This window comes from Bos javanicus, chromosome 1 (assembly GCF_032452875.1).
Source record: "Bos javanicus breed banteng chromosome 1, ARS-OSU_banteng_1.0, whole genome shotgun sequence".
Lineage (NCBI taxonomy): Eukaryota > Metazoa > Chordata > Mammalia > Artiodactyla > Bovidae > Bos > Bos javanicus.
In genome coordinates this window covers 141,589,432-141,605,375 of record NC_083868.1, presented here as the reverse complement: position 1 = coordinate 141,605,375, position 15,944 = coordinate 141,589,432, and positions in this window count along the sequence as shown.

Here is a 15,944-nt window from a genome sequence, read left to right as displayed (position 1 = left end):
GCATTTGTATTTCACCTGTGCTTCTGCTCCGGTTTCTTGTCTGAAAGTGTTGGCATTCAACAATGTGATGGAAATATTAGTCTTGACCTGATGAAAAAAATCTTGTAGTCCCTAAGGCAGTGTGAACACAGTCCACTGGGCTCCTGACAGAAGGTCCATAGAGGGGGGCTCTGATGATAACAGGATTTTCGGTGCTCCAAGTTGGAAATGTGGTTTGATGAGAGACAGAGCTTGAAACTCTCCAGACTGGGGTTGCTGGTTCCTCCATCAGGCGGTTAATTCCACAGTCGATTAATGAGAAATGGATGAGTTCACATAGGTAAGCAGTGAATATCCTTAATCTATGGTCCTTAGATGCATGGGCACATCTTGAGCATCTGGAACACATCGCCGTGAGCATGTGGGTTTGAGTCAGGGTGGGGGTTTTGCTGGAGCCACAGCAGGGCATGCGCTAGGAGGCAGTGGTGTGTCCTGAGTATTACGAGCAGGACTACCAGGAGTACGTGAATGCTTAGTTGCTCAGTTGTGTCTGACTCTGTAACCCGCCAGGCTCCTCTGTCCATGAGATTCTCCAGGTAAGAATGCTGGAGTGGGTTGCCATTTCCTCCTCCTTGGGATCTTCCTGACCTAGAGATGGAAGCTTCGTCTCTTGTGTCTTCTGCATTGGCAGGAGACTCTACCACGAGCACCACATGCAAAGCCAGTTAGCACCAGTAGTAGTGACTGCATAATAGTGATACTTTTTCTAAACCTTTTACATGCCATTTCTCATTGAAACCCAACTTTCTCTCTATGGCTTTTCCACTGCAGCCCTAAGAGATTAGCTGACTTCTGTCCTGTGTCAGCTTCCCTGGAGACAGGAAGTTTCTTCAGAAGTGTTAAACATTTTGGGGGTGAAGGAAGCAGCTTTGGATGGAGGGAAGGGCTGAGCTGTGATGCCATCCCCCCAGAGGCCTGAGCCACCCCCCAGGGAGTGGGGGCTACTGCCCACTTGTCTCTGGTGCAGACGCTGTCCTGGGAGAGGAGGGTCCTGGGAGGCGATCTGGCACCCCAGGCTGGAGATGGGCATTTGGTCAGGAGCCACCTAGGACCCCATGGAAGAGCTGGTGTGTTCTGAGGCACTGCAGTTAGAGGGTTACAGGGCTGTCTCTTCATGGCTGTGAGAGGAGGCAGTCAGTGGTGAATAAACCTCTCAGCTCGGGAGTTCATCTTCTCCAGAGGAGAAAGAGCATCAAGTGAGAGAAAGTCACAGAATCATGGAAAGAGCCAGACTGGCTCAGGCACCAGGTCTGGTCGGCTCAGGGGAGGTCCCGGGAGGTGGTGGGACCCCTCCCCAGCACTCTTCCCTCTGTGCACCAGGACAGTGGCCAGTCAGAGCCAAGGACCAGGCCTGAGTCTAGCCTGTCTGACCAGAACTGACTGATGGAAATCGAAGCCCAGCAAGCTGGCCATAGACCTGGAGTCTGCACCTCCAGTGATGCCCCATCCAGCGTGGAAAAACCATGAAGCCCCCACCTGCACCGGCAAAAGGAAGTGGGTCCAGGGCAGAATTGGGACCACCAGCACCTCCCAGGACAGCAGGGCAGGGACGGCAGTAAGGGACAGCCGGGTGGGCGCCAAATAAAATGCTGCTGCTTCTCCTCCCCTTTCCGAGTGGCTTCCCCGCCCCCCCCCCCCCACCCCGCCACTGTCCTGTTTTTGCTCCATTGTTATGAATCTGATGCCTCTGGGGACAGAGTGGGAACTTAGCCCCCAGAGCCAAGGAGGCTTGCTGCCCTGAGTGAATGCACATCCTCCAGTGCCCCGGCTTAGGTCCCTGGAGAGGGTGATTCCTCATGGAGGCCGGAGGACCAGGGCCCAGGAGGAGGCTGACGGAGGGCTGCTCCTCCTTCACTGCAGCTGCTGTGGGCGTTCCCCTCTTCCCGACCCCTCCCCCTGCCCCACACACCCTTTGCCCCTGCAATTAATTGCCTCCCTCTGGGTTCTGGGGCAAAGGGAGCCCAGAGACCCGGAACAGATGGGAACACAGGCCCCTCCCACATCCGGGTACCAGGAGCGCCTTACCCTTATCTGATGCCACTGCCCAAGAGACGGCGGAGGCCAGAAACCCAGTTCTGGTCTTAGCCTCACCTATGTGCTGAAGCAATGTCTGGTGCACCCCCTCAGAGCCTCAGGACCCTCAGTTGTAAAAAATGGGGAAATCAATGCCCCACTCTCACAATGAGGTAGTGTAAACCCCAGCGTGATGACTGGTGCAGAAAATGTTTAATGAAAGGTAGTTGTTTTTACAGGGCCAGAGACTCAGGACTTGCTGAGCCTTGGCGCAAAGCCTTACTACTGGCTTCAGTCACGAGAAACAACTACTGAAAACTTTGTCCTTGTGTGAACAAGTGGGATCTGGGCTCACCCAAAGAACTTGGTGAAAGCATGGAGACCGCGCCAAGCAGCCGCTAGAGATGCTGTTTGCTCAGCAGTGGGGTTTGATGAGGGGCCTCATTAACTCTGGAAGGACGGGCCGGAAGTCCTGAGCTCACCGGGCATGGCATCGGCTTCTGCACAGTCCTCCTCCTCATTTTGGTTCAGAATAAATCCTGTGTGTCCTGCATCCTTGTTTTTCAAGGGACTTGATTCTTTCTTACTCCTTCTGACTCTGGGCACCCATGGGACTCTGGTGAGCATCAAAACCACAACACAGAATTATCCTCTCCATCTGAAGCACCATGGGGCCAAGATGGTCTTGTTAGCGCTGGATGGTGAGCAGCTCCATCATTCTCATCAAGGCATTCATGTTCAGGGACTTCCCAATGGTACAGCAGTTAAGCCTCTGTGCTCCCAATGCAGGGGGCTTGGGTTTGACCCCTCGTCAGGGAACTAGATCCCACATGCCGCAACAAAAGAACCAGCATGTCACAACTAAGATCCAGCACAGCTTAATAAATAGAAATAAATATTTTAAAAAGGCATTCATGTTCAGCTATACACATTTTAAAAACAAAACAGTTTAATGACACATACATCATTTGTAAAATTATGAAACACTCCATACGTACAATAACATATGTGGGCCTGCACGCTAAGTCGATTCAGTCATATCTGACTCTTTGCCATTTTATGGACTAGCCAACCAGGCTCCTCTGTCCATGGGATTTTCCAGGCAAGAATACTGGAGTGGGGTGCCTTGCCCTCCTCCAGGGGATCTTCCCCACCCAGGGATTGAACCCACATCTCTTATGTCTCCTGCACTGGCAGGCAGGTTCTTTACCACTGAGCCACCTGGGAAGTCCCAACAATAGCATACTGCTGTTCAGTAGCTCAATCGTGTCAGACTCTTTGAGACCTCTAGACTGCAGCATGCCAGGCTTCTCTGTCCTTCACTGTCTCCCAGAGTTAGCTTAAAATCACATCCTTTGAGTCGGTGATGCTATTCAACCATCTTGTCCTCTGTTGTCCCCTTCTCCTGCCTGCAATCTTCCCCAGCATAAAGGTCTTTTCCAGTGAGTCAGCTCTTTGCATCAGGTGGCCAAAGTATTGGAGCTTCAACTTCAGCATCAGTCCTTCCAATAAATATTCAGTGTTGATTTCCTTTAGGATGGACTGGTTTGATCTCCTTGCTGTCCAAAAGATTCTAAAGAGTCTTCTCCAGCACCGTAGATCGAAGGCATCCATTCTTTAGCACTTAGCCTTTTTTAAAATATATATATAATACAGAATGCTGTAAAGAACATATAAAGGGAATACCTATGTTGTCACCAACCAGGCTTAGAAACATATTGTCATCAATACATTATGCGTTATGTCCAGTTTCCCTAGCTTGCATCTCTCCTCCTTATTGAACCTCATTCATTCCCACTGGGGAAAAACCCCAGTACAGAGTTTTTCCTTCTTTCTCTTTTACACTTCTTTCTCTTCTTTCTCTTTTACACAGTTCACCATATATGTAAATACCTCTAAAAACATTGTTTAACATTGAATGTTTAGAACTTTACATAAAGAGAGTCCTTTGTATGTTGTTCTCCTGCAGCTCACTTTTTTGCTCCACATGTTGTGAGATTCATTTGTAGTAAAGCACACCCTTATCATTTGCCCAATTTCATTGCATCATGTGAATTAGACCAACACAAACTTATTTCTTTTCCCATGAGAAGAACTGACAGGACACTCCTGTCAATATTTAGGTTGTTTCCAGGTTTTTGCAATAGCAATTGCGCCTCTGTAAACATTTCTGTAGAAACTTCACAGGAATACTTCAGGCCACATACTTGGGAGTGAGATTGCTGGGTGAAGGGTTTTCAACAACTTCAGTGTTACTGTAGAATTCTGAAAAGGTTTCCAGTTACACCCTCTCCCTTTACCCTCCCCTCCCCTCCAGCTGACTCAGTTTGGGCCACACGTGATATTGAGTAACTTTAATTTTTGCTGATCTGGTATCTTTGTTTTTGTGGTGAAATATACATTACATCGGAGAAGGCAATGGCACCCCACTCCAGTACTCTTGCCTGGAAACTCCCATGGACAGAGGAGCCTGGTAGGCTGCAGTCCATGGGGTCTCGAAGAGTCGGAAACGGGACACAACTGAGTGACTTCACTTTCACTTTTCACTTTCATGGATTGGAGAAGGAAATGGCAACCCACTCCAGTGTTCTTGCCTGGAGAATACCAGGGATGGGGGAGCCTGGTGGGCTGCCGTCTGTGGGGTCGCACAGAGTCAGACACAACTGAAGCGACTTAGCAGCAGCAGCAGCAGCAGCAGCAGCATACATTACATAAATATTCACATTTTAACCATTTTTAGGTGTGCAGTTCAATGGCTTTAAGGGCATTCACAGTGTGGTGCAACCAGCTTATAAAAATGCCTGACACCTGGTAGGCACTCACTAATATTACCTGTTATTATAGGTGCTACAACATGGCAGGAACTGCCCTGGACGGCGGTCGCTGCCAGAATGAAAATGTGAGTCCTTTCTTCCTTCCCGCCACAAGCTGGTCATCCTTGGGCCCTCCCCTGGTGGGCTCCAGAGAAGGGGTGTTCCCCATCCCAGCCCCATTCTCCAGAATGCCACTGACTTTCCAGAATGTTCCATCTCCCCAACTGAAACTCAGTCCCCCTGAACACTCACCCTGTTCCCAGCCCCTGCGAGCCGCCATCTACTCTCTGTCTAGGAATCTGACTCCTCTGGGGACCTCATAGAAGCAGAGGCCCACAGCATTTGTGTTTTTGTGTCTGGTTGTTTCATTCCGCAATTATGTCCTCAAGCTTCCCCCGCATTGGACCCTCACTCCGTTTTAATTTGTGTTCCACGTTCTACAATGATGTGTCTCTGTGTTTTCAAAAGGGTTGGTGAGCGGATTTGACCTTGCACATGAGGAAGCTGTCTAAGCAGTTTCTGCGTGGCCCTTGTGGTTCTCATTTGGTGCCACACCTTGCATTTCATGGGGCAGTGAGTGCCGTCATATCAGTCTGCTCAGGTTGCCATAACAAAACATCACAGACATTTACTCCTTGCGGTTCTGGAGGCTGGAAGTCCAAATCAGGGTGCTAGCCTGTTTGGTTCCCAGTGAGGACCCTCCTCCTGGCTCGTAGACAGCTGCCTTCTCGCTGTGTCTTCACATGGCCTTTCCTCAACGTGTGTACAAAGTGAGAGACATCTTTCCACAAGAAGCATCAATCTTATCAGTCACCAGTCTACCCATGACCTCACTAAACCTTGATTACCTGAGAGTTTTATCTCCAAATCCAATCATGTTGGGATGGGGCTTCAGCATCTGCATTTGGGGTTCATAATTCAGTCCACAACAGGTGTGAAATGGGGAGCACAAGAACAAGCTGGAGCCCACACGGTCGGTCGGATTGTTGGCCCTGACCTTGATGGGAGTGTCCTGCAGAAGCTGGGGTGGGGCTCATCATCCAGAGGTAAGCACTCACCGCCTGGAGTCTCAGAAGCGAGAGGGTCAGGGGAAAGGGCCTGGACATTGCCCTGTGTGATGAAGTGGGCCCGCTGGCCAGCAATGAATGTGGGAGCAAAACCTTAAATTCCTGCTTCACCTCTGCTCCCCAGATCTCCCGAGATCTCATGGCCCAGTGTAACGAGAGCCACATAGGAAAGGAAATTCTAGCCATACGCAAGCCCTTCATCCTCAGGTTCTCATATGGTCTTTAAATCATCCGAATTGATTTACATATATGATGGGATGTAAGATTCTAACTCCATCTTTTCCCATGTGGCTAATGGATTATCCCATGAGATGTCTCCCATGGCCTGTATCCCTGTAACTTTTCATTTCTCCGGGTAGATATGGTTCTGTGTCTTGCTCCTTGTTCTTTTCCATTCATGGTTTCCTCCTCTCCTTACACCGATATCATCACACAGCTTTCTAGAATGAAATTAGGAGTCTTGATCTCCTACATTTAGCCTTCTGAATGGGACAAATGGTTTGGGAATAAGCTTGTCATGTCTTTGCTTTTCTATGGGTGTCTTAACTCTTTTTGGTCTTTTGTTCTTTCATGCTCTCGCAAGTATATAGTAGACCGAGTTCATCAGTGAACTCCAACAGATATGTTAGAATTTTGGTTGCAATTGTATTCAGTCTATTATGTCAACTTGAGGAGATAATTAGTATCCTTGAATGCTGTATCTTCCATATACAAATTATTTGTGTCTCCATCTATTTAGTCTTTAATACCTTCCAATCAGTTCAGTTCAGTTGGATCACTTAGTCATGTCTGACTCTTTGTGACCCCATGAATCACAGCACACCAGGCCTCCCTGTCCATCACCAATTCCCGGAGTTCACCCAAACTCTTGTGCATCAAGTCGGTGATGCCATCCAGCCATCTTATCCTCTGTCATCCCCTTCTCCTCCTGCCTGCCAATCTCTCCCAGCATCAGGGTCTTTTCCAATGAGTCAAATCTTCACATGAAGTGGCCAACGTATTGGAGTTTCAGCTTCAGCATCAGTCCTTCCAATGAACACCCAGGACTGATCTCCTTCAGAATGGACTGGTTGGATCTCCTTGCAGTCCAAAGGACTCTCAAGAGTCTTCTCCAGCACCACAGTTCAAAAGCATCAATTCTTTGGCACTCAGCTTTCTTCACAGTCCAACTCTCACATCCATACATGACCACTGGAAAAACCATAGCCTTGACATACCTTCCAATAGGGGTTTATAATTTTCTCCATAAGAATGTTCACATATTTTAGTATATTTATATCAAGGTAACTAATTTGTTTTGCCACTTAAGTGGTTTATCCTTGTGATTTTTTTCCTCAATTTTTTATGATGACACATTTCAAAGAGGCAGAAAATAGGAAAGATTAGTAGAATAAATAGAGGTACACCCTCCTCCTAGACCCATTGATTTTTTAAAATTTCCTGTATGTGGCTTTTTTTTTCTCTTGATACGCTGTTTGAAATTAAGTTGTAAACATCATGACACTTCACCTCTAAATGTTTTCCCATGCCTCTTGAAAAAAATGGGTTTTCCTGGTGGCTCAGACAGTTAATCCACCTGCAATGCAGGAGACCTGGGTTCAATCCCTGTGTTGGGAAGATCCCCTGGAGGGAAGGCATGGGGATCCCACTCCAGGATTCTTGCCTGGAGAATCCCCATGGACAGAGGAGCCTGGTGGGCTACAGTTCATGGGGTCACAAAGAGTCAGACATAGTCGACTGAGTGACTAAGCACTTGAAAAAATGGTATGCTCCTAAAAATTCACACTACCAGTGTCAATAAAAGATACATTTAAAAATTACATTTCCATTCTATGTATGTACCACATCTTCTTTATCCAGTCATCTGTCAATAGACATTTAGTTTGCTTCCGTGTCCTGGCTATTGTAAATAGTGCTACAACGAACATGGGTTTGTGTGTCTTTTTGAACTACGGTTTTCTCAGGGTATATGCCCAGTAGCGGAATTGCTCAGTCATATAGTAGTCCTACTTTTAGTTAAGGAACTGCCATATTGTTCTCCATTATTCAGCCATAAAAAGGAATGAAATTGGGTCATTTATAGAGATGTGGATGGACCTAGTCTGTCATACAGAGTAAAGTAAATCAGAAAGAGAAAAACAATTATTGTGTACTAACACATATATGTGGAATCTAGAAAAATGGTACAGATGAAACTATTAGCAGGGCAGAAACAGATCCAGATGTAGAGGACAGACACGTGGGGGAAGGAGAAGGTGGATGAATTGAGAGATTACAGCTGACATATATACGCTACACGTGTAAGATAACTAGATGTAGAGAACAGACATGTGGGGGAAGGAGAAGGTGGATGAATTGAGAGATTACGGCTGACATATAAATGCTACACGTGAAAATAACCAGTGGGAGCTGCTGTGTAGCACAGAGAGCTCAGCTCAGCGCTCTGTGGTGACCTACAGGGGTGGAAAGGGGGCGTGGGGAGGTCCAACAGGGAGGGGATATATGTTTACATATATCTACTACCCTGGCTAAAGCATTCAGTATGATGTTGAGCAGAAATGGTGCTAATCATAATTCTTTTACCATTGAGGATATTTTTTGACACTTATAAATATCCTTTTTTTAAAAATCTGAGCCACCAGGGGACTCGGATTCTGTCTGTAATGCAGGAGACCCAGGTTCGATCCCCGAGTTAGGAAGATCCCCTGGAGAAGGGAATGGCAACCTACTCCAATATTCTTGCCTGGAGAATCCCATGGACAGAGGAGCCTGGCAGGCCCCAGTCCATGAGGTCGCAAAGAGTCGGACATGAGTGAGCGACTAACACAGACACACAGACACACACACACACAGATATACTTTATCAGGTAAGAAAGCTTCCTTTTATTTCATCTTTGCAGAGGACTTTTATTATGAATGCATTTTAGTTTTACTGGATACAATTTTTTTATCATTTAACACTTTAGACAATTTTTCTGTCTAATGTGTTATTGTGCTAATTATATGAACAGCTTTTCTAATGTTAAATCAATATTACATTTCTAGGATAAACCCAATTTAGTCATAGTCTTTTTTATACACTGTTGGATTCTTTTTCTTAATTTTTAAAAAGGATTTTCACATTTATATTCATGAATTAGATTGGTTTATAACTTTTCTTGAACTGTCTTTGCTGGTTTAGGCACTAATGAGTTGGAGACTATTTTCTATATCCCTATTCCTTGGAAAAAAGCATTTGAAAGACTGGAATATTGTGTTTCTTAACTGTTTCAAAGAATTAACCTGGAAAAGCCTCTGGCCATTTATCTGGTGTAGGCATCTACAAGTGAGTGTTAGTCACTCAGTTGTGCCCAGCTCTTTGCAATGCCATGAATAGTAGCCCACCAGGCTCCCCTGTCCATGGATCTATATATGTCTGTTAATAAAGCTTGCTCAAATCTTTATTCTTCAAATCTATATTTTTACTAAATTTTTGTCGTTTGGCTGACCTGTCATTACTGAGAGAGATGATGGTGGATTTGAAAAGATCTTTTCCCTCTTCTATAAAGTTTTCTTTGTACATTTTTGGGGGACTGTGTTTTTAGGTACAAGGAAATGGCAACCCACTCCAGTGTTCTTGCCTGGAGAATTCCAGGGATGGGGGAGCCTGGTGGGCTGCCATCTGTGGGGTCACACAGAGTCGGACACGAGTGAGCGACTTAGCAGCAGCAGCAGCAGCAGCAGCAGTGAGTTCACAACTGTTACATTTCTCAGGTGACTTGTTTCTTTTACCATGACAAAGTCAATAAAGCCTTTTCTTCAAAAGCCTATTTTACCCACTATTAATTTAGCCAAGCCAGCTTTCTTTTTCATATGTCCATTCTACATAGTTCTCACAAATTACATGTTTCTATCTTTAAAAATTAGACTATCTGATAATTTATATCTTTCAAAAATCTATTCATATTATCAGGACAGATAGGAGTATTTATATGTACTATGATTACAGATGCATCTGTACATATTTTTAGGTTATATTTTGTGCTTCTATTTGTCTTCTTTCTGGGTCTGGTTTTGCTTCTCTTCCTTCCTTATCTTTTTTTCCTTTATTTTGTTAAATTTCACTGAGTGTTTTTCCTCCTTAACTCATTGTTTCTTTGTTAGGTTTGGACTAGGTTAACATACACTCTATTTTTATTCTTTTCCAATTTTCCTTTTAACTCAATGAAGTCTCATGTTAATCCATGTCTTTATGCTCCTCCAGAAGACTGCAATGATTATAATGCTGTGATTCTGTTTCTCCTACCTAGAGCAACAGAATTAAAGCACTTTCCAATATCTTTGTTCTACTTTTTGTTGTTATCACTTTGCCTTCATATATTCACCATTATCAGTGGTGCCTTTTTTATGCTGTCAATATTTGTTGAGATTTATTTGCATTTTTACCATTTTATTGCTTCACCATTTCCTTTTGCATGTCAGACTTTCCTTCTGGGATTATTTTTCTTCTTCCTGGATTGCATAACTTTCAATCTCTTTTTGTGATCAACACTGTCTTAATTTGTCTATAAATGTCATTTCCCTCTTTCTTGAAGGATATTTTACAGGATATAAAATTTTAGGTTAACAGTCATTTTTTCTGTCCAAATACTTTGAATATTTTATTCCACCATATTCTGCCTTCCATTTGGGGGCTAGGTCTATTGCTTCAGGATGTTTTTTAGATCTTTTCTTTCTTTTAAGAGTTCTGAAGTTTCACTATATTACAATTTAACTCTGGATTCCTCATTTTTTTTCTGCTCAGAATTTGTTGTGCTTCAGTAATCTCAGGATTCATGACTTTTTTGGGGGGAATTTTTTTGGACAATTTTGGGGAAAAAATTAATCATTATTGCTTTTAACATTTTTTCTCCATTATCGCATTTTGGAGGTCTAATCAGATGTACATTAGATCTTCTGACCCTCCATACCACTTAGCTTCTTATAATTTTAAATTTTTTAAAATAATTTTATCCTTCTATGTGAATTTTGGATAATTTCTTCAGGAATATATTCCAAGTCACTAATTCCCTCTTCAGCTATTGAAAATTTATATTGTGGTTTGTTTCTAGAAGTGAAGCACAAGCTGGAATCAAGATTGTCGGGAGAAATATCAGTAACCTCAGATATGCAGATGACACCACCCTTATGGCAGAAAGTGAAGAGGAACTCAAAAGCCTCTTGATGAAAGCGAAAGTAGAGAGTGAAAAAGTTGGCTTAAAGCTCAACATTCAGAAAATGAAGATCATGGCATCCAGTCCCATCACTTCATGGGAAATAGATGGGGAAACAGTGGAAACAGTGTCAGACTTTATTTTTTGGGCTCCAAAATCACTGCAGATGGTGACTGCAGCCATGAAATTAAATACGCTTACTCCTTGGAAGGAAAGTTACCACCAACCTAGATAGCATATTCAAAAGCAGAGACATTACTTTGCCAACAAAGGTCTGTCTAGTCAAGGCTATGGTTTTTCCAGTGGTCATGTATGTATGTGAGAGTTGGACTGTGAAGAAAGCTGAGCACCAAAGAATTGATGCTTTTGAACTGTGGTGTTGGAGAAGACTCTTGAGAGTCCCTTGGATTGCAAGGAGATCCAACCAGTCCATTCTAAAGGAGATAGGGGATTTCTGGGATTTCTTTGGAAGGAATGATGCTAAGGCTGAAACTCCAGTACTTTGGCCACCTCATGTGAAGAGTTGACTCATTGGAAAAGACTCTGATGCTGGGAGGGATTGGGGGCAGGAGGAGAAGGGGACGACAGAGGATGAGATGGTTGGATGGCATCACTGACCCAATGGATGTGAGTCTGAGTGAACTCTGGGAGTTGGTGATGGACAGGGAGGCCTGGCATGCTGTGATTCATGGGGTCACAAAGAGTCAGATACAACTGAGTGACTGGACTGAACTGAATACCACATAATTGCACTCATCTCACATGCTAGTAAAGTAATGCTCAAAATTCTCCAAGCCAGGCTTCAGCAATACGTGAACCCTGAACTTCCAGATGTTCAAGCTGGTATTAGAAAAGGCAGAGGAACCAGAGATCAAATTGCCAACATCTGCTGGATCATCGAAAAAGCAAGAGAGTTCCAAAAAAATATAGATTTCTGCTTTATTGACTATGCCAAAGCCTTTGACTGTGTAGATCACAATAAATTGTGGAAAATTCTGAAAGAGATGGGAATATCAGACTACCCTGACCTGCCTCTTGAGAAACCTATATCCAGGTCAGGAAGCAACAGTTAGAACTGGACATAGAACGACAGACTGGTTCCAAATAGGAAAAGGAGTGCGTCAAGGCTGTATATTGTCACCCTGCTTATTTAACTTCTATGCAGAGTACATCATGAGAAACACTGGGCTGGAAGAAGCACAAGCTGGAATCAAGATTGCCGGGAGAAATATCAATAACCTCAGATATGCAGATGACACCACCCTTATGGCAGAAAGTGAAGAGGAACTAAAAAGCCTCTTGATGAAAGTGAAAGAAGAGAGTGAAAAAGCTGGCTTAAAGCTCAACATTCAGAAAATGAAGATCATGGCATCCAGTCCCATCACTTCAGGGCAAATAGATGGAGAAACAGTGGAAACAGTGTCAGACTTTATTTTTTTGGGCTCCAAAATCACTGCAGATGGTGACTGCAGCCATGAAACACTTACTCCTTGCATGGAAAGTTATGACCAACCTAGATAGCATATTGAAAAGCAGAGACATTACTTTGCCAACAGATGTCCATCTAGTCGAGGCTATGGTTTTTCCAGTGGTCATGTATGTATGTGAGAGTTGGACTATGAAGAAAGCTGAGTGCCGAAAAATTGATGCTTTTGAACTGTGGTGTTGGAGAAGACTCTTGAGAGTCCCTTGGACTGCAAGGAGATCCAACCAGTCCATTCTAAAGGAGATCAGCCCTGAGTGTTCTTTGGAAGGACTGATACTAAAGCTGAAACTCCAATACTTTGGCCACCTCATGCGAAGAGTTAACTCATTGGAAAAGACCCTGATGCTGGGAGGGATTGGGGGCAGGAGGAAAAGGGGACAACAGAGGATGAGATGGCTGGATGGCATCATCGACTCAATGGACGTGAGTTTGAGTGAACTCCGGGAGTTGGTGATGGACAGGGAGGCCTGGCTTGCTGCGATTCATGGGGTCGCAAAGAGTCAGACACGACTGAGCGACTGAACTGAACTGAACTGAACTTAGTATTTTACCCCCAATTCTCTTAATTTTAAACAATCCTTGCTTCTTATTCATTTTTAGAGTCTCTGCTTTACTTTTTCATATAGCAGATATACTTATTTTGTCATTTGTGTCTAATAATGCCAGTATCTATGGTCTTATTCTGCTATTGTTATGCTTGTTGATTTTTTGCACGCTGTCTTATTTGAATTATTTTTAATTAAATTAAGCTCATTTTAATTGACTGGGAATTTTTCCTGGGTTGGAGAATTTATCAGTCATTAGAAAATATTAACTCTCCAGAACCAGTAAAAGATATATGTTATGTGTGTATTTGTATGCATATGTGAGTTTATTATTATAGGAATTAGCTCACCAGATTATGGAGGACAAGTCTTGGGACACGCTGTTTGCAACCTGGAAAACCAGTGGCATAGTTTAGTCTGTGCCCAAAGGTCTAAGAATCAGGAACATTGATGCTGGTAGGCAGAAGATGGATGCCTCAGGTTGGGCAGAGAGAGCAAACTGGCCCTTCCTCTGTCTTTTTTATTTTAAGCCCTCAAAGAATTGGATGATGCTCACCAGCACTGGTGAGGACAGATCTTTACTTAATCTACAACGTAAATGCTAATCTTTTCCAAAAACACCTTCACCAAGGTGTTATTGCCCCAAGCAATAGTATTTTATCAGCTACCTGGGTATCCTTTAAGTCTAGTCAAGTTGACACATAAAATTATTCATTACAAGTGACATTCCACTAGAGAGGCTTGCTTCTGCCGTTTGCCTGGGGCCTTACCTATCTGGGACCACTTTTGATTAAATTCTTGACTTGATGTTTCTCTGACTGCAAACTTGGTGGGAGTTAGGCTTCAAAACTTGAATTCTTGTAAGAGGGCTTGCTGGTACTTGTAAATTCTCAGTATAGCATTAGTCCCCCTCCATTAAGCAACCCTGAATATTCATTGGAAGGACTGATGCTGAAGCTCAAGTTCCAATACTTTGGCCATGTGATGCGAAGAGCCAACTCATTGGAAAAGACTCTGATGCTGGGAAAGACTGAGAGCAAGAGGAGAAGGGGATGGCAGAGGATGAGATGATTGGATGGCATCACCGACTCAATGGACATGAATTTGAGCAAACTCCAGGAGATAATGAAGGACAGGAAGCCTTGTGTGCTGCAGTCCATGGGGTTGCAAAGAGTCAGACACGACCTAGGGACTAAGCATAGCACATTTTTATCATAGAACAATATTGTTTTGTTTTATTGTATATGGCTACTCCCCTTGGTTGATAATTCTGATTTCTATTAGTACTCATGGAAGATGTGGTAAAGGAGGCTTAACTTCAGTGGTTGGATGCAGTGGTTCAATGATATCATTAAGAATTAGGGTTTCCTGTCATCTCTATACTGTGTTTTTGTTTTTGTTTTTAAACTGAAGTATAGTTAAAGACCCTGATGCTGGGAAAGATTGAAAGCAGGAGGAGGAAGGGGGATGTCAGTGGATGAGACGGCTGGATGGCATCACCAACTCGATAGACATGAGTTTTCGCAAGCTCTGGGTGTTGGTGATGGACAGGGAAGCCTGGTGTGCTGCAGTCCATGGGGTCAAAAGTTGGACATTACTGAGTGACTGAACTGAACTGATATTAATTTACAGTGTTCTGTTAGTTTCAAGTGTACAGCAAAGTGACTCAGTTATATACATATTCTTTTTCAGACTCTTTTCCATTATAAGTTATCACAAGATACTGAGTATAGTTCTCTGTACTATATACATAGCAGGTCCTTGTTGTTTATCTATTTTATGTAATAGTCTGTATATGTTAATCCCAGACTCTTAATTTATCTCCCCTCCTCTATCCCCTTTTAGTAACCATAAGTTTCTTTTCTTGGTCTGTGAATCTATTTCTGTTTTGTAAATAAGTTCATTTGTATCTTTTTTTTTTTTTAGATTCCACATATAAGTGGTATCATATGATATTTTTCTTCCTCTCTCTGACTTATTTCACCTGATACGGTAATCCCTAGGTCCATCTATATTGCTGCAAATGACATTATATAATTCATTTTTATGCCTGAGTAATACCACAAAATTGCACTCATCTCACACGCTAGTAAAGTAATGCTCAAAATTCTCCAAGCCAGGCTTCAGCAATACGTGAACCCTGAACTTCCAGATGTTCAAGCTGGTTTTAGAAAAGGCAGAGGAACCAGAGATCAAATTGCCAACATCTGCTGGATCATCGAAAAAGCAAGAGAGTTCCAAAAAAATATAGATTTCTGCTTTATTGACTATGCCAAAGCCTTTGACTGTGTGGATCACAATAAACTGGAAAATTCTGAAAGTGATGGGAATATCAGACCACCTGACCTGCCTCTTAGGAAACCTATATGCAGGTCAGGAAGCAACAGTTAGAACAGGACATGGAACGACAGACTGGTTCCAAATAGGAAAAGGAGTGCGTCAAGGCTGTATATTGTCACCCTGCTTATTTAACTTCTATGCAGAGTACATCATGAGAAACACTGGGCTGGAAGAAGCACAAGCTGGAATCAAGATTGCCGGGAGAAATATCAATAACCTCAGATATGCAGATGACACCACCCTTATGGCAGAAAGTGAAGAGGAACTCAAAAGCCTCTTGATGAAAGTGAAAGAGGAGAGTGAAAAAGTTGGCTTAAAGCTCAACATTCAGAAAATGAAGATCATGGCATCTGGTCCTATCACTTCATGGGAAATGGATGGAGAAACAGTGGAAACAGTGTCAGACTATTTTTTTGGGCTCCAAAATCACTGCAGATGGTGACTGTAGT